The sequence below is a fragment of the Tamandua tetradactyla genome, chromosome 4 (assembly GCF_023851605.1).
Source record: "Tamandua tetradactyla isolate mTamTet1 chromosome 4, mTamTet1.pri, whole genome shotgun sequence".
In the NCBI taxonomy this organism is placed as follows: Eukaryota; Metazoa; Chordata; class Mammalia; order Pilosa; family Myrmecophagidae; genus Tamandua; species Tamandua tetradactyla.
Window position 1 is genome coordinate 188,461,862 of NC_135330.1, and position 21,742 is coordinate 188,483,603.

The window sequence follows — 21,742 nt, forward strand, 5'->3', positions numbered from 1 at the left end:
ATGGGAAAAGGGAGGCCCCTGAGATGTTCTACATGCAAGTGAGCTTCCAGTTTGATGTCCCTTTCAGGGAACCACTCTACCCATCATGGAAAGGGTACGTTTGTAAAAGGAAAGAAGGGAAACGGGAATCTTGTGAGAAGGCAGCTGAGAACGAGTGCCGGAGATGTACAGACATAAGAATGGACAGAAAAGACAAGTCACCATCAGGATCCTTCCTTTCTCAAGGTGTGGCCCACCCTGGCATAATTCAGCATTGGAAATGGCATCAAGAGGAGTGCATCTGTAGCCAGACTAAGTGCCTCGGGCCAGCATAGCATCGATTCATTTGACTGAACTAGGTTCCTGTCATCATAGGTCAAATTGTGATTTAGTATGATCACCAGAGATGAGGAAACCCTGCATTCCCACTGTACCTGGGTGGTATAAAATACTCCTGAGTTGCAAGGGTTAGAGGAAAAACTAAATGCTGTAAATGATCCCTTTTAATTGTCTCTTAAAGTCCATAAAATCTAATGGTTGTCATTTTTTCCTCTAAGTGGTGACAACACATGCATTGCCTCTTCTTAATACCCTAGATTGAACTGTTGAGGAAAAAGAAATCAATATTTACTAACAGGAGGTTTTTCATTCTTTTTTTTAATCACCAACCTTCACATGGGGCTCAATTTCTAAAATCTTATTTAGAGTAGAATTATAGAGTAGCTACATTATGCATATTTAGGAATACAAAACGAACATCTTAATGACTAAAGGGAAAATGAAATCAAAGTCGTGTTCCCATAGTTTTAGGAAATAATTTTGCTGGCTTTAAGTAAATAAACATCAAATAAATGTCCAAAATAATCAAGCCAAATGGTCAGGCAAAATTTACCAAAGAGAGCTGTGAAGTTACTGGTTTGCACACGAAAAATCTTAATTTCATCTTTCTTGGTTTTTATCCATATGGTTTACAAAGTGGAAAATTTAATAAATAGAAAGGATGCATGCATATATGCCTTTAAATTTTTCAGTGTAATGACATGCACCGGTTGGGTTTATAATCTACACAAAGGCCAAAGATGTTGGTAGAGTATTTTAATGAACCTGTGGCCCCCCAACGTTACACAGAAGTCCAGGGGAAAGTGACAGAGACAAATGAAATCCTGGGCAGCTCATTATAATCCGCTGCTGAACACCGACCGAGTGCTGGTGGCTGACCTCAGCCCCAGGAGCCCGTTTCAGTTCTTCCTTCTCCAGAAGTACCAAGCGGGTCGTACTTCAGTCACTGAAGTGACTCTCCGAGACCTGAGCAAGCTCTTGTTTGTCTTCACACAAGCAGCCGCTGTCTGCTCTGGGTTTGCAGGCGCCGGGACCTGCAGGGCTTTATGGAGCCATCGTGCAGCTACCCGAGACCTGCGGTTCTCCTAGGGGGAGCCTCCCAGGGTGAGCAGTGCCAGAAGGGGTGGCCTGCAACCATCGCATTTTTTGTTGTTGCTTTTCGTTTTTTGTTTTTTGTTGTTTTTTTTTTTGCCACAGAGGGTTTTATTTTTGTGTTGGAGGAGGGGCCGCACTGTCGAGGGCACGCAGCACGACCTCCGCCTTTGCGGTGGCTGGACCCGCACCGCGATGGGCACAGATACTGGCAAGCTGTTCTCACCCCTCTCCCATGCGCGGTGCCCAAAGCAGCACCCCAATGCACCTCTGTTGAGCTGAGTGCCCTCAAATCTGCGCTCCTCCGCAGCTGTGGCCACGCGTCAGCTCCTGGAGATGCACCCTCTAGCTTATCCTTGATGCTTCTGGACTGAATGCACACCACTTGGACCTGGCACGCGCATTCAGATGCCAGGCTTGAACGAGAGCCACCTTGTGCTCCTCACGCCCTGTAGGTGTGAGTAGAAAGGCCGTTGGTGGTTATCACTCTCCCCTGCCTCAGAGCAGCCGGTGCCACTTCGTGCCCGGCGTCAGTCCTGCCCTCCCGGTGTTCTCACTGCACTTCTGATAACTCCGGGAACCTACGAGGCTGTCGTTGTTCATCCTTCTCCCCTGGAGCGGGACCGAATTGGGTGTCTCAGGAAAGAGGGAAAGGTGGTCCTCCTTTATTTATTCTGGATCTATTTGCTTATCAGTAAATGCATCCCAGAAATCACATCCGGTTTATGACATCGCTAAATTGTCTTTATGTGCTGAGAAACATAGCAAAACAAGGCAAAATAGCAAAAAGCTATAAACATATCTGAAACCTCCGTGGAGCATGAAATTACTGTTGGTAATAAATATCTCAAATAGTCCAGAATTGGCATGTGGATTAAGCTAAAACTATGGCCTTTCCTTGTGAAATAGCATATCTTGTGCTTCATTATATGATCCTTCACCAGGGATCAAACTGCAGCTTGACTTTTCCTCCGAGCACTCACGGCAGGGTTGCAAATGGTGCAAGGCTTCCTGACGTCCCGGTGCTGTGCATTTGGACTTCCGAGCAGAAATGTGCACGGCTGCAATCCCGCAGGAAGCAGAGGATCTGCAGGAACAGGAACTGAAAGGCAAGTCCTGGCATCGGACTGACACAATCTGTTCAAGGGACTTGTCCTCTGGCATGGGGTCAGGGTGAGAACGCCCTGAGTTGGTGGCTGATCCTCTCTCCAACCACAGAGGTTCCCATAGATACGGAGGGATCCGGGCCAGTTCTTGGGGCCAGGAGGAGAGCACAGAGCTGCATCTATCAATTTCTTTATCTACGCAGAAGATTTCTTATGTCACAGACATTAAGGGTCTACCTTTTATAAAGCTGTTTGCTTTTGGATTTCTTACAATTGTTAATTCCCCACCCCCACCCCCACCTTCGCCTGGTAGGTTATGTTAGACAGTGGCTTATTAATTAGGCAGAGTCAAAGCAAGACAGAAGGAAAGGCAAAATATATAAAAAGAAGATCTAAGTTAAAGAGAAAAATGAGAGCGCAGGTAGGTATTAATTCAGACCAGAACTTCTATTTTGGACATTCAACTAATGTTTTTAAACTGGTACATATATGAGTCTTATTATACTTTTACTATGTTACTCTGAGTGATAAACTCAAAGGATACTGAACAATTGTGACTCCAGGAAAGAAGAGGGGAAGGACTAGCCAATTGCAGAACCACCTAGCCATGATATTGTTGATGTTCCAGAAATTCTACCAAGACTTGCCCTTTACTCTGCTTTTGCCTCCTGCAGAAATAAAGCCCTTAGGCATCTCCCAACAAAGGGGAACTGGTGCACAATTTTGCAACAATTGCACAACAATGTTTATATACCTTTATTCGCATATAGTGGGACAAATAAATGATAAGGAAGCAATGCTTCAAAGATTGCCTTGAATAGAAATCTTTCATGGAGTACAAGTTGTACCTATTGCAGGCAAACTATATGATAACCACCAGATAAATAAGCAACACCAGTTATTGGGACAATTAATAGTGACTGCATATCGATTGCGTTACTTCCCTCCATAACAAAAAGGAATATATTTATGGGCTCCTTCTGAGCACCTATTCTGTGCCAGGCATAGCCCAATCAACCATTATTATAGTAGATATGATTTCCACTTTCTAGAAGAACAAGTTGAATCTTTATATTAATTTAACCACCTGGAATAATGTTAAAGGTACATTGTTGAATTAAAAGATAGTTTTTGCAGAAAAGTAGATATAATTTTCTTGCTTTATAAAATACATGGTATTTTAGCACATGCATTAAAAATGTGAACTTTTTACTTGTGCATGTGTGTGTGTGTGTGTTTTGGTCCCCTGGTGGGGGAAAACATCTTAAAAACCGAATTATATTTGTCTCTTGTGTATTTATCATAACATGGTCAGAAATAAAAAAAAAATGTAAAGAGGCTAAGGGACAAGAGTGTCATAAAAAGGCTGTTAATATAAATGATGAGCAGAAGTTGAATGAGAGAGATGGATGACCACTGAATATTAGAGAAAAATTAGACTTTTTTTTCACTTTTCCTGTCAAACCAGGTAGTGCAATAAGCAAATGTTTCTTTAGTTTTTCTTCACTGTTTTGGGTGTTGCTCTTTTCTTTTGTGTTCCTGCTTTTAAACCTTTGTCCGTCATCTGCTCTGTGTCCCTGTTAGTTTTGGAACAAGAGGAGAATTTAAACTTTTGAACGTTTTAGGTTTTAGACACTGTCTGGTGACCTTCAGCTCAGAAAGGGGCCAGTCCAGTTTGGGTCATGTGCAGATACAAATAACACGTCTGCCCATCTCTCGGCCAAGCAGGCTTTATAGTTTGAAAGGTCATGCTCCTTCTGAATATTTCCCAGGATGACAGCTTTTATCAGCGCCTTGTGTTAGTCATGGTTACTTTCCGAGTGAGCAAGCTGCTTTCCAACCCTCAGAGTTTGGACAGCAAACAATCTCTGGTTTCCCCACTTGATATTTTGTGAGGTTGTTACTGGCACAAGTATATTCAAGTTACCAAATCAAAGGGCAGAAATAGATGAGATGTGTATAAGGATTCCAATATTGGGGATGGAAATTCTTCATGCAAAAGTCTTGGAAGATGATGGGAGATAGAAGCCAAAATTCTATACAACTCAGAGTCAAAGTTCTTTCCGAGATGCTATTGAAAGGTTAGATGGTCAGGACCCAGGACCCAGCCATGGTAAGCACAGCCAACCTCCAGGATTGCAGAGCTGCTTATAGTGGAGGCCACTGGGACCGTAGAGCTGTCTAACCAGCAAATTTAAACCTTCTGAGAGGAGGAATCTGCCTTTCCCTGACCACTTTCTATTGGTTTCAGGTTGTTGGGTTTTTGCTAATGTCCTTTCATTGCACCATTAATGTATACAACCAACATACCAATCAGAGTTAAAAAATAATAATAATAATACTAAATGCATAAAAAAGAGGAAAACTTCCTGTAGAACATCGAGAAAACAGCACTCCCAGCAAGGAATTCAAGTTCTAAACAGTGAAACAGTGAGTGTATAGAAATTTGAATTAACCACGTCCAGTGCCAATCTTGCCCATGATGAGAACTCAACAGATGATGTGTGGTGTAAGGAGTTTTCTGTCTGCATTCTGCATTAGGGTACATATAAGCAACACCTAGGAGATCTGAGTCTAATTTAGGCTCAGGAATTAACTATGTGACCTGTCTTTCTCTGTCCCTCACATTTTAAACAGTAAAATCAAGGTGATTAGACTCGATGGTCAATAGACAATCTTCATCTTTTCAGTTTAGAAAGTGCTTTGTAGGAGGAAATTGTATGATTTAGACTATACAGGTAAAATAAATAGCCTTACCAAAGCTTGGAAGAAATGCAGGTCCGTTCAGAGCAAGGGTTAAATCTCTGACCTGCACAGAGTCCTCCCATGTTCTTGAAGTCTACTGCACTTCTCTCAAGACGGGTCCAGATTTAAAATAGTTTTTCAGAATTTTCCTTAATACCTAGGGAAAGAGTCCTCTTTGGTCATTTTCTTCAAATGTTAAAATGCATTTTTTTTCAATCAGTTAATGGAAAATGTAAGTATTCTGGGAACAACTTGGTGAATCTACATCTGTAATTGTAAATTTTATAAAAAAGAATTACAGTTCAAGTATTTCCAATGAAAATGTGGCATTTGGATTGAGATATGTTCTAAGTGTAGAAAGTATACCAGATTTCAAAGACTTAAAATCAAAAAACTTAATGTAAAATCAATAATTACATTTGTTGATTTCACATTGAAGTGATCGTACTTTGGATATATTTGCTTAAGTGAAGCATATAATTAAAATACATTTTACCTGTTTACTTTTGCTCTTTTAATGGGCTACTAAAAAATTTAAAATTATGAATGGGACTCACATTATATTTCTATTGGGCAGCACTTAGATAGACCTTTTCTTCTTCACCAGTATGCATACATCCCCCAAACACGAAAGTGCGTGCCTACAATTTTAGTATTAACAGACACTCTGACGCCTAACCATAAGCTCCTGTTCAAGCATCCCAAGTACAAATCTCATGTGTTATTACTATCTCCATTTACAGAAGTGGAACCTGAGTCTCTAGAGGGTTGAATGAGTGTGGGTCAGTAAACAAACAACAGCTGGCTGTGTCATTGTGTCCACATCATTGCTTAGTGTCTCATCCACAGCGGGTGTCCACTGGTTTCTGCCAACATATGACACAAAGATCCTTACACATCTAGCCCTCTCCTGTAGGTCCATACACATGCCTCTCCTTCAGAACGTCTTGTCCTAGGGTTTCTAGGCCACTGACTAAAGAGCCAAGATATGAAGTATTTCCCATAGGTCCATGGACATTCTTACCTCAGGCCACTTTTCCTTCCTTGCAAAGAAGATGACTCAGTTTAGTGTTGAAAGCTAGCTCATTCATGGATTTCCCCTCAGCACCCATCTTTCAGGGCCGAAACTTGGTGTAGTCCTAGTGCACCAACAGTTTTGGGCTTGCAGCTGTGGATTGAGTTAACCCATTTATGAATCAAACTTGACCTTTCCTCCTTTGTTAAACACATTGCAGGAGAACCTTCATGTAACCAGGCGGGTATGAGCTCATGGACAGGCACTAGTGAACTAGGGAATGGGTGACCTGCTCATGCAGTTCACTTGTTCTCTCTGGCCCTGCTTGCACATGGCCCTGGATGGTAGATGCTGTCGGACTTTCCTGACCAAGCCTATTTCGGACATCACAGGCTGCCTCACTGCTTAATGTCCTGTGGTAAGGCATTCCATTTCATTCAGCCCAGAGGCACGCCAGGAGCTGTTTTTCAAATGTTATTTAGCTTTCTACGTTGTCTGACATGGTCTTGCTCCAGAACCCCAGAAACCTACATTGTAAAACTCTTGCTGTTGCTTTCCATAAATTCTACACGATATCTTTCCTACCATGAACACTTCTAATATCACTGAGGCTACTGGGTGGTATGGCCCATGTAGTGGGGCTGCTTAGCCTGCAGTCTGCACCTACTGCAGAGCTCTTTACTCTTATGGCCCCACTCAAAGCTGTTTGCCTTTCCTGACGGTATATGTGCTGGGAAGTACTCCCAAAACACCAAGGTTGTATAACTACCAAGTAGAGGGCTTGGGATTTGAACTCAGTCTGGCTCAAGAGACCATTCTTAACCATTGAACACACTGCCTCTAGCATAAGAAACTAAATAAGATGACATACAAAACTATGAATGGAAGAATATAAGAAAATAGAAAGTGAAAAATATAGAGCCATCTTAATGTTGGATAAAGTACAATTTAATGTAAGAAAATTAAAAGGGACAAGGAGAGATTAATAATATCGATAAAATGAAAATACACCAAGTATTTTATGAGCAATGTAGCTTGAATGCAAATCTGATATAACTGCAAGAAGAAATTAACAATGTCATATTTATAACAGAATACTATAACACATAGTGCAAAACAGTCATGGCCTAATAAACTAGTCATCTTTATATAACATATTTGTGACATTTGTAATAAGCATAATAAAAATATGCTTTTTTCCCCCAACTATACATAGAGTATTCATGAAACCAAATCAAACCAAAAAGGACAAAGGAAACTTTATGCATTTGAGCACAAAGGAAATCTCAGTAAATCCTTAAAAGCAGAAATAATACAATTGAAGGTCAAGGACCATAACTCAATAAATTTCAAGCTTAACCAAAAAAAAAAAAAAAAAGACGATGGGCTAAAAACGTGAAATTTTGTGGAAAATACAATTAAACAATAATTGATTTGTTAAGGAAATTAAAGTTTACTTCTTATCAAAATCCATGAGATATCAGCAAAGTGAATAGCATGGTCTGGGAAATGTAATAGTTAGGATGCTTTTGTATGTAAAAAGTGAAATGTAATGGATAATATTTCAGCCCAAGAAGTGTGAAGTATAACAATATATACAAGTAAGTCAAGGGAAGTTAATAATACATGTAAAAAAAAAGACAGTAAAGATGATATTTTTAAAAAATGAATTCATTTATAATGTTTAAGATACCAGAATTTACAGTGTTATATTATAAAATACATTACAAAAAAATTAAAAACAAAAATGTTTGTGAAAAAGAATTTTAGCAACAAAAGACAACAAACTCTAGATAACACAGTATATCCTGATTATGCATAGAATGCCTATAACTCAATAAGAAAAAGATAAACAACCAAAGAGAAAGATGGATAGTCTATGAATGCACAATTGACAAAAGAGAAATCCAAATAGCTGGTAAGCATTTTTTTTTTTTTTTTTTTTTTTTTTAAAGGAAAGACAGAGAGAAGGAAGGAAGGAAGGAAGAAAGGGAAACATCTTTAAACATTTTCTTGTTTTATTGTATTTTGTTTTTCCGTTTTTTGTTACATGGGCTGGGGCCGGGAATCGAACCGAGGTCCTCCGGCATAGCAGGCAAGCACTTTGCCCGCTGAGCCACCGCGGCCCGCCAGCTGGTAAGCATTTTAAAAGAAGCAGATGTCATTAGTAGTCAAGAAGATGAATTATAATCAACAGTATCATAACTTTTGTACTCATTAGACTGGCAAATTTGTGTTTGATAATGTCAAATGCTGGAGAGGGAGAATGGAAACTGAGTGCACTAAAGCACTGCTTGCGGGGATGTAATTTGATAATGTTATTTGTGTAGGGTTGTTTAGATGTATTTATTAAACATTTTTAAGAAGCATGACATCTGAACCAGCAATCCCCTGTCTTTTTCTTTATATCTATCTTAGATAATCACTGGCACATGTTGCAACAAGGTAATGAAAGATGACTTTATTTCAGCTTTCTTGGTAGCAGGAGAAAATGAAAAATAATTTAAATGTCCAATAGAGGAAAGGGACATTAAAGTTTGAGATCGAAAAGAATGCAATGAAATGATATGTAAAAGTCAGAAAGAAATTGCATCTTTACATACTGACATGAAAAAACATCAACACAATTTGTTGAGTGGACAAGAAAGATGTGTATACTTATGTAATATGATATTCTTATTAAAAATATAAGAAAAATGATATATTACTAAAGTTTTGTGAAAAGCCTCTGGAAGGATATACAGTTCACTGGTAGCAATTGTAACACCTGGAAGGACTGAGATGAGGATGCTGGTCAAGGGAGAAAGTATTTTATTTGAAAATATGAATTTTTTACATTGAATATTTACCCGTGGCTTTCCAATATACTTTAAAGTAACATTTAAAAAAAATTAGAATTAAGAAGGAACTCTTATTTTCTGCATGATTTTTCTGTAAACTTACAACTTCTCCAATAATAATTAAAAATAAACAAACCGCAAAAAAGATGAAAGTATAATTACATTGAATTAACATTAAATAAGATGAAATTTAAGTGAACTGAAGTTAAAAAGAAATAAATTGAGATTTTAGTTTTGTGTTTATAGGAATGATAAAATTTTTTGAGTGTGTTCAATTTATCTAGCATTATCCTAACTAGTTTTGGAGATATGAAGTCATTTAACAATCCTTGTATCAAGCCTACTGATATTTTTGGCATCTCTATTTTAGAGCTAAAAATGAGGCACAGTTAATTTAGGTAAATCTTTAAGGATCTAATGGTATAGAAGCTTACGCTCTTAATACATTTAAGACTGAAATAAGTTAAAAAGTAGATAGGCACATATTTACCCAGGATCATCCCTTAAGAGATTTCAATAAAAATTACAGGAAACTAGTCTCTGACATGATGATATGATTTTAAAAACCTTGACCCAACTTTGATAGTAAAGGAAAGAATCTTGTCCACACCTGACATAAAATGCTATTCCTCATCTCGTTATATTTTCTATCTTACTGTATTTTACCTGCTTAAAACAAAGCAGCCTCATGATTAACCAACCTCACTCATACAAATTGCAATAAATGGATATTGTATTAACTTGTATCTGCCTATCAATTAGAAAATCAAAAGCCTCCAAAAATTTGGCAATAAATACGGGTGATTGTCCTAGGGAGATTTTTTTCTAGTTTTTACTAAAAATGTGTCCAACTTAATCCTGCAGCTTAAACCAAATTGACCCACAAATATGGTACATGGCCAGGACAAATAGAAACAATGGCAGGCTGTGCGTTCCAAATCTGTAGGGCAATGGTTTTGTGTCCTTTTTGTTTCTGCTTTTGCTTTGTATTCTTTTCTATCCTCTGTGAGCCTTCTGTCATTTATCTTGTTTTTCTTACTTCCTCCTTCAGCTGCACTCTCAGTAAAATTCCCAGAACATATTCTAAGTCCTCTACTCCAGGAACTTCAAGATCCCTTCAGGGTTTCCTAAAGGGATTCTTTGTTTAATTCTGATCTGTCTGATGGAGATTTTAGGCAATGCTGATGAAGTAGAGGAGTAAATAGTAATTTGGTAAATTTTTCCTCTAGTTCAGTCTTACTAACAGCACCAATTTACAATTAGCCATGGTAGTTATAATTATTTGCACTCTACCTTAGCTTATACATGCTAAGCAACATGTATTAACGTCTACTTTTGAATGAGCAAACAGTGGCTAAAGAGATGAGTTCAAACATGTACAAAACTCACTGTTATACAAGGCACACACAGTTCTATGCAGTAATAAACTGAATTATAATTTTCCTTGAATCTGTAAAGCATTCCAATTTAGTTTACTCCATTTTCCATAATACATTTAACTATAATTAAACTTTATTACACATGGTTTCTGAGAATTTTATAAATTTGTAAGACAATACATAAACAAGAAAGTAATTGAGCAAGGACAAATAAGATTGCAGCAGATTTTCTCCTGGAACATAAATTTATACCACTTTTTGTTTCCAAACCACATCATGCATTTGAGTCTTTCAGAAGAGGAACCAAAACGACAGGTTAGTCTGGAAATGATGTTGCTCTTGGAAAGGACTTATTTTATTTTTTAAAATTCTTTGATGTTAAATCAAGCTCAAAAATCCTAGACAAAAACTAACATGGCAAGAAAAATTTCATGGTTGGAATATATAGTGATACTTTTAGTGTTCTAAAAGTCTTATTTTTTTCTGATAGAATGATTTTTCAAAGACGAAAATTAAAAAATAAAAATCCAAGAATTATTGATGAATTATACCAGCCTATTTGCAAGGTATTTTAAAAAGCTAATTTTTGGAGAAAAGGTAAAAAAGACGAAACTGATTAACAATCAACCTAATACTTAAAGTTATAACCTAGATTGTTGAAAGACAAAATATATTTTCAAACTAGACCTGGTTGCAGATGAGATCATGATAGAGGATAATTGTAGTTTTGATGTTAACATCAAAATTTTCACTGGGCTTTTCTTTACACCTCATACTTCCAATTTGTCAGTCAGCCAGTGCATTTCTCTCTATGAAAAATTTATCTCTGGGAAGAGAATCATGTATTACTTCAGTTAACATATATTTAAGCCAAATATTATGGTAGGCCTTGCAAGGGATAATAGTTTGACCGAGATAAAGTCTCTGTCCTTATACAATATCCAGTATCACCTGGATATATCACCTGGTATGTGGCAAGGGGAATATGGGTGGTGCTCATTGGGTGCTAGGGAAGGAGTCATTTATTTCAAGAATGATCCAGAAACTGTAGAGTGGAAGTTGTACTTTTGAAGGACTCAAAAGAGTAGAATCGATTATACTTTGATAAGTAAATGCACTGGAAAAGAGTGAATACATTCTTGTTCAATAGTAAGTATTATTATTCGGAGTAGAAAGAATAGCAGGGCAGCACAATAGATTTTTATAGAGGTTTTGGTGAATCTAAAAAGAACATGGGAAATGGGGACACAAATAGAGAGGCACTGGAGTGTTTTCGTAAAGGTTTAAATTTGTGGGAGGTAGATTCTGCTTTAGGGAACCACTAAAGGGTCTTAAGATAAAATTAGCACTATGAAATCTATGCATTTGGAAGATTAATCTCATAGCCCTTGAGAATGGATTGAAAGAAGAGAAAGGTTCAGAAGGAGAGGGCATTTAGAATTCTACTGAGACAGCAGGTGCAGGACGTTAAAGAAATCTGATCAGAGTGGATGTGTGTGAAAGTAAAAAAGTAGGATGTCTGTGGGAGAGAATCAGAAAGAAGCTTTGACAGATTTAGCACTGCTGAAGTCCTTTTCCAATTGCTACTTTGTAATTCATGTATCTGTCTTCTTTCCTCTTCTTCATGAGTGTCTTTTGTTCCACAATGCTCTTTAACATTTTCACCATTAGTCTACAGAGGCTACTCATTATTTTCTTGTCCCTCCCTCTACTCTTAATTGGACATCTATTTTAATTAGATTTTATTTTTATCATCCCATTTTAAGTCTGTAGTTAATCTTCCCACTAACCCTGCATACTTTTGCTCCACTAAAAATTCCAGATAATTTTTTTTCCAACAGTTCTCCTTCCTTCCAGTTCTACAGCATGGCTTGCAATCCTATTTGAAGGCATTGATTGATGCTAACTGCATATTTGTCCCTTTTTTCCTTATCCTACTAGTTTGACAGTTTTGTGAGGATGAGAGCAGTTTTTAACAACTGACATAAAAATGAATATGTGACCACTTAATATTATGTGAGCTAAATACATCTCTGATAAGTGGGAAATTAAAATGAGGGAGAGCAGATCAACGTATAAAACTAGTGTTTTATATATCTTTTAATTTGAGAAATATTATTGTGTTTGCCAGGCTCAAGCAGTGCTGCACTTTGTTAAATAATGCACTCCTAAAAGTTAATTTCAAAACCAGATGTGGGAAATTTGAACTCTAGCCTTACAAGCTAAAAAGGGGGTTCTAGTTCCAGAGCACTAAAATATATTAGAAAATCTCTTTTCAAATATCTTCTCTTTTAGATATATTGTTCAATGCTGGATTGGTAGATTTCCATATATAGTCTTTATTTCATTCCTTCAATTGAATGCTGAACTGCTACCTTAATTCAATGACTATCAACTATAAAGTATTTATTTTTCCTGCTTTCCGTACACCTAAAGATTTCCATATTTACCTCAGCTATATTGCAAATACAATCTGTATTTCCCACTACTGTATATTGACATTCTTAATGTTTTGCTTTCCATGTGTTTGTGTGATGTTAATGATGTTAATGACAAATGTTAAAAATATTAGGCAAGTGCAGTTTGATAGGCAAATATGGCAATTGTGCTTAAGCCGAACTGCGGCCTCTCAATAGCAGTATCATACTGTTTATCAAGGGAACCGTCTTCAAACTCTACATAAGTTCCAATTTTCCATAGGGAAAGTGTTCCAAGAATATCAATGTATAATAGCCAAAGCTCAGGTTGTTCAAAAATTAAACATTCAAAACAGTAAGCCACCCCTTTCATAAGGTCTACACTGTCTTGAAAAATAGATATCATCTGTGAATCAAAGAATAATAGGCAGAATCGGAGGGGGTTTTAGCTATCACCTCACATTAATCTGTTTTGAGAATGAAGGAACAGAAGCCCAAGAAGGTAGAGTGATTTACCCGGCATAATGTGCTTCTTAATGTACGTAGGGAGTGTATTAAATAAGAAGAAACCAATGTTTGCTATGTCTTTTTCGTCTCCTTCTTTTCCCTTCACCCCTTCTCCTTCCTCTCCTCTCCTTTTCCTCCTTCTCCTTCTTAATTTTCCTGTACAAACATTATGCACCCAAAAGGCAACAACTCCTCCTTCCCCTCTCCCCACACCTGGTAAAGTCTAATCTGCTTTCAGTCTTTATGAATCTGCTTATTGTAGATATTTCATAATTAGTGGGGTCATTTATCTGTCCTTTTACATCTGGCTTATTTCATTAAACATAATGTTTTCAAGTTTCATTCCTTTTCATAATGTATTGTATTGCATAGACATACCACTTGTTTATCCATTCATTTGTTGGACACATGGATTGATTCCATCTTTTCATTTTTGGGAATAGGTGGTTATGAACAATAATTTATATATTTTTTCAGTTTTTTTGGGTATATACCTAAGAATGGAATTGTTGGGTCATATGGTAATTTTCTGCTTAACATTTTGAGGGAACCCCAACCTGTTTTCCACAGTGGTTGAATCATTTTACATTCTGAACAGTAATATTTCCTCACCAATAGTTGTAATTTTCCTTTTTAAATAATAGCCAGTTTACTGCTAAAAATGTGATATTTTATTATAATTTAATCTCATTATAATTGAATCTCATTATAGTTGGGAAATAGTATAGTATCTCATTATAGTTTAGAGTTGCATTTCCCTAAAGGCTAATGATGTTGAGCATCTTTTCATGTGCATATCAGCCAACTGTATATCTTCTTTGGAGAAATGTCTGTTGTAGTTCTTGGCCCATTCTTGAGATGAGATATTTCTTTATACTACTCCACATTGCACTGCTAAGCATCTAAATTTGATTTTGAGCATGGCTGCTTTGGCATTCTGACACAGCAGCCATGTTCAAAATAAGTGTGTGGAAAATAAGGGTGTGGGAAACTACTTTGAACTCTGATGATTTCAAGTTCTAAAATAAACTGAACACAATAAACATAATTTGGCTCTTTGGTAAAACACATGCCTTCAACATATGCCCTCTGTGTGTTACTGGATGTTTTCAGGGCCTTTTTTTAAAACCCCTCTATCTTTTGATTTTTAGAGTTTAGGAACAGTGAAAACTGCCACTTCTCCTACTCCTAAATTCGTGGCTGAAAAATAATGCTCAGCTCATGTTCATCCTATGTAACAAAGAGTTCTAAATGGAGAACTACACAATATCTGGTCTTTCATGAAAATGAGACATTGAATTTTCTTTAACCACTCATAGCTCTCTGTCCACCATTCACATATGTGCTAAAGAGTTTAAGAAGTGTTAATCATCTTTCAAATTTATTAAAGTTATTATTTCTGGGTTGCTATAAATTGTGGCATATATATTTTCTGAAGTCCTTTTATTTGCCACAATTTCCCCAGTGGTTTCTGGCTTCCCATTATTAGAATACCATTAGACATACAGCTTCATTTGAGAATGTGTACAGGAAGTCTCTCCATGTCATTTACATTTTATTGTGGCCAGCTGTTCACAAATTGAATAGTTTTAGTTGAATGTATAATAAGTGCCTTAAAATTATATATATAAAATAAAAATAAAATATTTATGTGTATATATATATATATTTTTTTTTTTTTGATGGGCAGGCACTGGGAATTGAACCTAGTCTCCGGCATGGCAGGTGAGAATTCTGTCACTGAGCCACTGTCTCACCACCCTTAAAATAATATTTTAACTAAACTAATAATATTTACTAAAATGAAAGGCAATCTTTGGCTTTCCCCCTTCAAACAAAGCTCTGACATTAAATAAAAACAAACAAACAACAAGTATCTTCTACTTTGGGAATTTACTGAAGTCAAGGTGTAAGGTACAAAGGTTCAAAATTTACTAAAGTCAGGGTACAAGATACAAAGGTTCAAAACTTGCCTGGAAGGTTAATTTTTTATAGCTATGTAGAGAGTAATGCCAGGTTAGAACAGTGATGTAACTGGGCATACCATAACAGCTGTGACACTCTATAGGTTGGGTCTGCTATAATTTGGTTTTACCAATTTATCTGCTATTTGTCATGAACTGATAAAGTTGCCTCCAAGTTTCAGCTCCATAGAAAATACAAAGACCTACTGTGAAACATCTGCAAAAAATATATCTGTTTAGGATCATTATATACTGGCTTAAGCCAAAGAACTTGCAATTTATATAAATTTTATTTAATGTGCTAGGTGTTCTCCAGTTGTGACATTTCATTGTATTAGACAGCATTTCACACTCATCTCTTGCCTCCTTTTATAATCAAACATTTTTTCAAACACTGGAAATATCTAATTGACTTTTGAAGTTTTCTTATTCTTTTTTGGGGAAAGCTCTAAGTGAGCTCTCTTATTGATTCTTTTCAGCCAAGTTCAATAAACTTCTTTTTCTCTTTCTTCTCTTCCATTCCCCATTTGATGTTCTTTTTCTCTTTCTTATCTTCCATTCCCCATTTATCTGTACCTTTCTTTGTTTATTTTTAAATTTATATATTTGTTTATTACAGGTCTTGCCTTTTATGCTTTTTAAAATGCACTTTATTTTCCAGAATAGTTTTAGATTCAAAGAAAATTTGAGAAAATGGTGCCTAGGTCCCATATACCCTGTACCGTTTGTCCTATTACTAACATTTCACATTAGTATGGTCCACCTTTTATCAGTATAGGAACTCATATCAATACATTATTTTTAATAAAAGTCCATATTTTATTCAAATTTCCTTTGTTTTAACTTGACGTCTTTACCTGTTCCAGAACCCCATCCCAGATACCACATTACATTCTGTTGTCACAATTCCCTAGGTATGTGACAGTTTCTCAGACATTCCTTATTTTCATAGTCTTGACTGCTTTGAGGAGCATTAACCAATTATTTTGTAGTTAACCTACTACTGGAATTTGTACAGTGGTTTTCTACACTAGTGATGTGGTTTTATGGGAGGAAAGCCACAGAAGGAATGTGCATTCCTTCCTGGGATTCCCTGACCTCCTAAACAATTTCTTTTTAATTTACCTACATCAGGATTGTTGCTTTGTCTGCAGAGTTCTCTGGCCTTCAAAAGGAAGGATGCACAAGAAACGAATCCCATTTACAATCGCAACTAAAAGAATAAAATACCTAGGAATAAATTTAACCAAAGAGACAAAAAACCTATATAAAGAAAACTACAAAAAACTGTTAAAAGAAATCACAGAAGACCTAAATAGATGGAAGGGCGTACCGTGTTCATGGATTGGAAGACTAAATATAGTTAAGATGTCAATCCTACCTAAATTGATTTACAGATTCAATGCAATACCAATCAAAATCCCAACAACATATTTTTCAGAAATAGATAAACCAATAAGCAAATTTATCTGGAAGGGCAGGGTACCCCGAATTGCTAAAAACATCTTGAGGAAAAAAAACGAAGCTGGAGGTCTCGCGCTGCCTGACTTTAAGGCATATTATGAAGCCACAGTGGTCAAAACAGCATGGTATTGGCATAAAGATAGATATATCGACCAATGGAATCGAATAGAGTGCTCAGATATAGACCCTCTCATCTATGGACATTTGATCTTTGATAAGGCAGTCAAGCCAACTCACCTGGGACAGAACAGTCTCTTCAATAAATGGTGCCTAGAGAACTGGATATCCATATGCAAAAGAATGAAAGAAGACCCATCTCTCACACCCTATACAAAAGTTAACTCAAAATGGATCAAAGATCTAAACATTAGGTCTAAGACCATAAAACAGTTAGAGGAAAATGTTGGGAGATATCTTATGGATCTTACAACTGGAGGTGGTTTTATGGACCTTAAACCTAAAGTAAGAACACTGAAGAAGGAAATAAATAAATGGGAGCTTCTCAAAATTAAACACTTTTGTGCATCAGAGAACTTCATCAAGAAAGTAGAAAGACAGCCTTCACAATGGGAGACAATATTTGGAAATGACATATCAGATAAGGGTCTAGTAACCAGAATTTATAAAGAGATTATTCAACTCAACAACAAAAAGACAGCCAACCCAATTACAAAATGGGAAAAAGACTTAAACAGACACCTACCAGAAGAAGAAATACGGATGGCCAAGAGGCACATGAAGAGATGCTCAATGTCCCTGGCCATTAGAGAAATGCAAATCAAAACCACAATGAGATATCATCTCACACCCACCAGAATGGCCATTATCAACAAAACAGAAAACGACAAGTGCTGGAGAGGATGCGGAGAAAGAGGCACACTTATTCACTGTTGGTGGGAATGTCAAAGGGTGCAACCACTGTGGAAGGCAGTTTGGCGGTTCCTCAAAAAGCTGAATATAGAATTGCCATACGACCCAGCAATACCATTGCTAGGTATCTACTCAAAGGACTTAAGGGCAAAGACACAAACGGACATTTGCACACCAATGTTTATAGCAGCGTTATTTACAATTGCAAAGAGATGGAAACAGCCAAAATCTCCATCAACAGAAGAGTGGCTAAACAAACTGTGGTATATACATACGATGGAATATTATGCAGCTTTAAGACAAGATAAACTTGTGAACCATGTAATAACATGGATGGACCTAGAGAATATTATGCTGAGTGAATCCAGCCAAAAACTAAAGGACAAATACTGTATGGTCCCACTGTTGTGAACGGACATTCGAGAATAAACTTGAAATATGTCATTGGTAACAGAGTTCAGCAGGAGTTAGAAACAGGGTAAGACAATGGGTAATTGAAGCTGAAGGGATACAGATTGTGCAACAGGACTAGATACAAAAACTCAAAAATGGACAGCACAATAATACCTAATTGTAAAGTAATCATGTTAAAATACTGAATGAAGCTGCATCTGAGCTATAGGGTTTTTTTTTTGTTTTTGTTTGCTTGTTGGTTTGTTTGTTGTTGTTGTTTTTTACTATTACTACTACTTTTATTTCTTTTCTTTATATTAACATTTTATATCTTTTTCTGTTGTATTGCTAGTTCCTCTAAACTGATGCAAATGTACTAAGAAACAATGATCATGCATCTATGTGATGATGTTAAGAATTACTGAGTACATATGTAGAATGGTATGATTTCTAAATGTTGTGTTAATTTCTTTTTTTCTTTCCGTTAATAAAAAAATAAAAAAAAATAAAAAAAAATAAAAAAAAAAAAAGGAAGGATGCACATCATGTACCCACCATTACAGGGCCATGTTGAATAGTTTTACACCCTTAAAATCCCCATGTGCTTCTTCTAGTCAACCCTTTCTCTTTACTCCAAATCCCACGCAGCCATGGATCTTCTCACTATCTGTACAGTTTTGCCTTTTGCAAAACATGATATACTTGGAATTACATAGTATAAAGTCTTTTCAGACTGCCTTCCTTCACTGAGCAATACACATCCAAGGTGGCTGCTCCATGTCTTTTCATGATTTGATAGCACATTTCCTTTTATTGCTGAATAATATTCCATTGTATAGATGTAGCAGAGTTTATTTTTCCATTCATGAATTGAAGAGTATCTTGGTTGCTTCAAATGTTTTGCAATAATGAATATCATTCTTTTTTACTTATTAATGCTAATTACCTGCACAATTAGCATAAATACTTACATACATGGATTTCTGCATATAATGCTTGTAGCATTATTATAATAGACCATTATTATATAATCAATTATATACAATGTAAATAATTATAATTTTAATGCTATAAACATTCAAATGCAGGTTTTTCAGTGGACATAAGTTTTCAAACTTATGGGTAAATAACTAGGAACATGATTGCTAGATCGTATGGTAAGACTATGTTCAGCTTTGTAAGGAACTGCTAAAATGTCTTCCAAAGTGGCTGTATCATTTTGCATTGCCACCAGTAATGATGAGAATTTCTGTCACTCTACATTCTCACAAATATGTGTTGTTGCCAGTGTTTTGAATTTTAGACAGTCTAATAGGTATATAGTATTCTCTCATTGCCATTTTAATTTGCAATTCCCCAATGACAAGTGATTTTGAGCATATGTTCATGTGCTTACTTTTCATCTGTATATCTTCTTGGTTGAGGTGTCTGTCATATTCAATTTTAAATATGTTTGTTTTCTTATTGCTAAATTTTAAGAGTAGTTTGTATATTTGAGTACAAGTCATTTATCAGTTATCTATGTTTTGAAAATATCTTCTCCTAGTCTGTGGCTTGTCTTTTCATTCTCTTAACAATGTCTTTACAGAACAGAAATTTTAAGTTTTGATGTAGTCCAATTTATCAATTTTTTTTCATGGATTGAACTTTTGGTGTTGTATCTAAAAACTCAACACCAAACCCAAGACCACCTAAATTTTCTCCTATGATTTTTTCAAGAAGTTTCATAGCTTTGCATTTTCCGCTTAAGTCCATAATCTATTTTTAGTTAATTTTTGTGAAAAGTATAAAGATTGCATCTAGAGTCACCTTTTATTCATATGAATATCCAGTTGTACCAGCATCGTTTATTGAAAAGACTATCCTTTCTCCATTAAATTGCCTTTGCTCTTGGATAAAGAACAGTTAACTATATTTACGTGGGTATCTTTCTGGTCTCTGTTTCATTCATTTATATATCTGTTCTTTGGCCAATACCTCATTGTCTTGATTAGCTATAGTTTTATAGTAAATCTTAAAGCTGGGTGGTAAATGTTCTCCAATTGTGTTCTTTTTTTTTTTTCCAGGTATGTGTTGGCTCTGTTGGGTCTTTTGCCTTTCCATGTAGATTTAGAGTCAGTATAATATCTAAAAAACAGCTTGCAAGGACTTTGATTGGCATTTCAATGAATCTACAGATTGAGTTGAGAAGAATTTATGACTTAACACTAGTTTGTTGAGAGTTTTTAGTAGGTATGGGCACCAGATTTTTTCAGCTGACTTGTTTGCATCCATTTATTATTTTTATTTTATTTGTCTTCTTTAGCCTGTTGATGGGGTGGATTGCATTGATTGATTTTTGAATGCTAAATAAAACTTGCATAGCTGATAAAAAGTCCCACTTGGTTTTGGTATATAATTTATATATATATTGTTGGATTTGGTTTGCTAACATTCTGCTGAGGGCTTGTGCGTTTACGTTCATCAGAGATAGTGGTCTATAATTTTCCTTTCTTTTAATATCTGTCTGCTTTTTCTATGTGGTAATTCTGACCTCATAGAATGAGTTAGAAAGTTTTCCTCTGCTGCTATCTTCTGGAAGAGTTTGTAGAGAAGTATATCATTTCTTCTTTAAACATGTGGTAGAATTATCTGGCCAAACCACCTGAGCCTGTGCTTGGTACTTTCTCTTTGGAAGGTTATTAATTATGATTCAATTTCTTTAAGGATTGATGCTACTTTTTGTCCTATGTGAGCTTGGTAGTTTGTGTCTTTGAGGAATTGTTTCATTTTATCTAAGTCATAAAAGTTGGGAACCAAGAGTTGCTCATGATATTCCTTTACTATCCTTTTAAAATCCGTGGGATCAGTAGCGATGACCCTTCTTTCTTTTTGATATTAATAATTTGCCATTTCTCATTTTTTCTTGGTTATTCTCACCAGGGGCTTATCAATTGTTATTTTTCTTTGGCATTCTGTATGGTGGGGGTCACATTTCCTTCTTTTTCCATGTGAAAATTCTGTTAGTGCAGCCCCTTTGTTGAATTTTTGTTTATTTGTTTTTCTTTCTTTTGTTTGCTTGCTTGCTTGTTTTTGGGAAGCATGTGGGCCAGGAATTGAACCTGAGTCTCCAGCATGGCAGGTGAGAATTCTGCCACTGAACTACCCTTGCACCCCTGGGGCTTATCGATTTTGTTGATCTTTTCAAAGAATCATCTTTTGGTTTTGTAAATTTTTTCTATTTTTAATTTCATTGATTTCTGCTGGAAATGTTATTATTTCCCTTCTTCTGATTTCATTCGGTTTAATTTGCTCTACCTTTTTGATTTTCCTAGAGTGGAAAATTACATTATTGACTTAAGACCTTTCTTCTTTTGTAGTATATACTTTCAATGCCATATAATTTCTTCTAGGAACTGTTTTTGCTGCATCCCACACATTTTCATGGAGATCAAATATTTTCATTTTCATGGCGTTTGAATATTTTTAACTTTCTCTTAAGTCTTATTTTTTCCACTCACATGTTATTTAGATCTGTGTGGTTTAGTTTCTAACTATTTAGGGATTTTCCAGCTATCTCTCTGTCATTGATTTCTGATTTAATTCCATTTTTGTCTGAGAATATATTTTGTATGACTTCTATTCTTTTACAT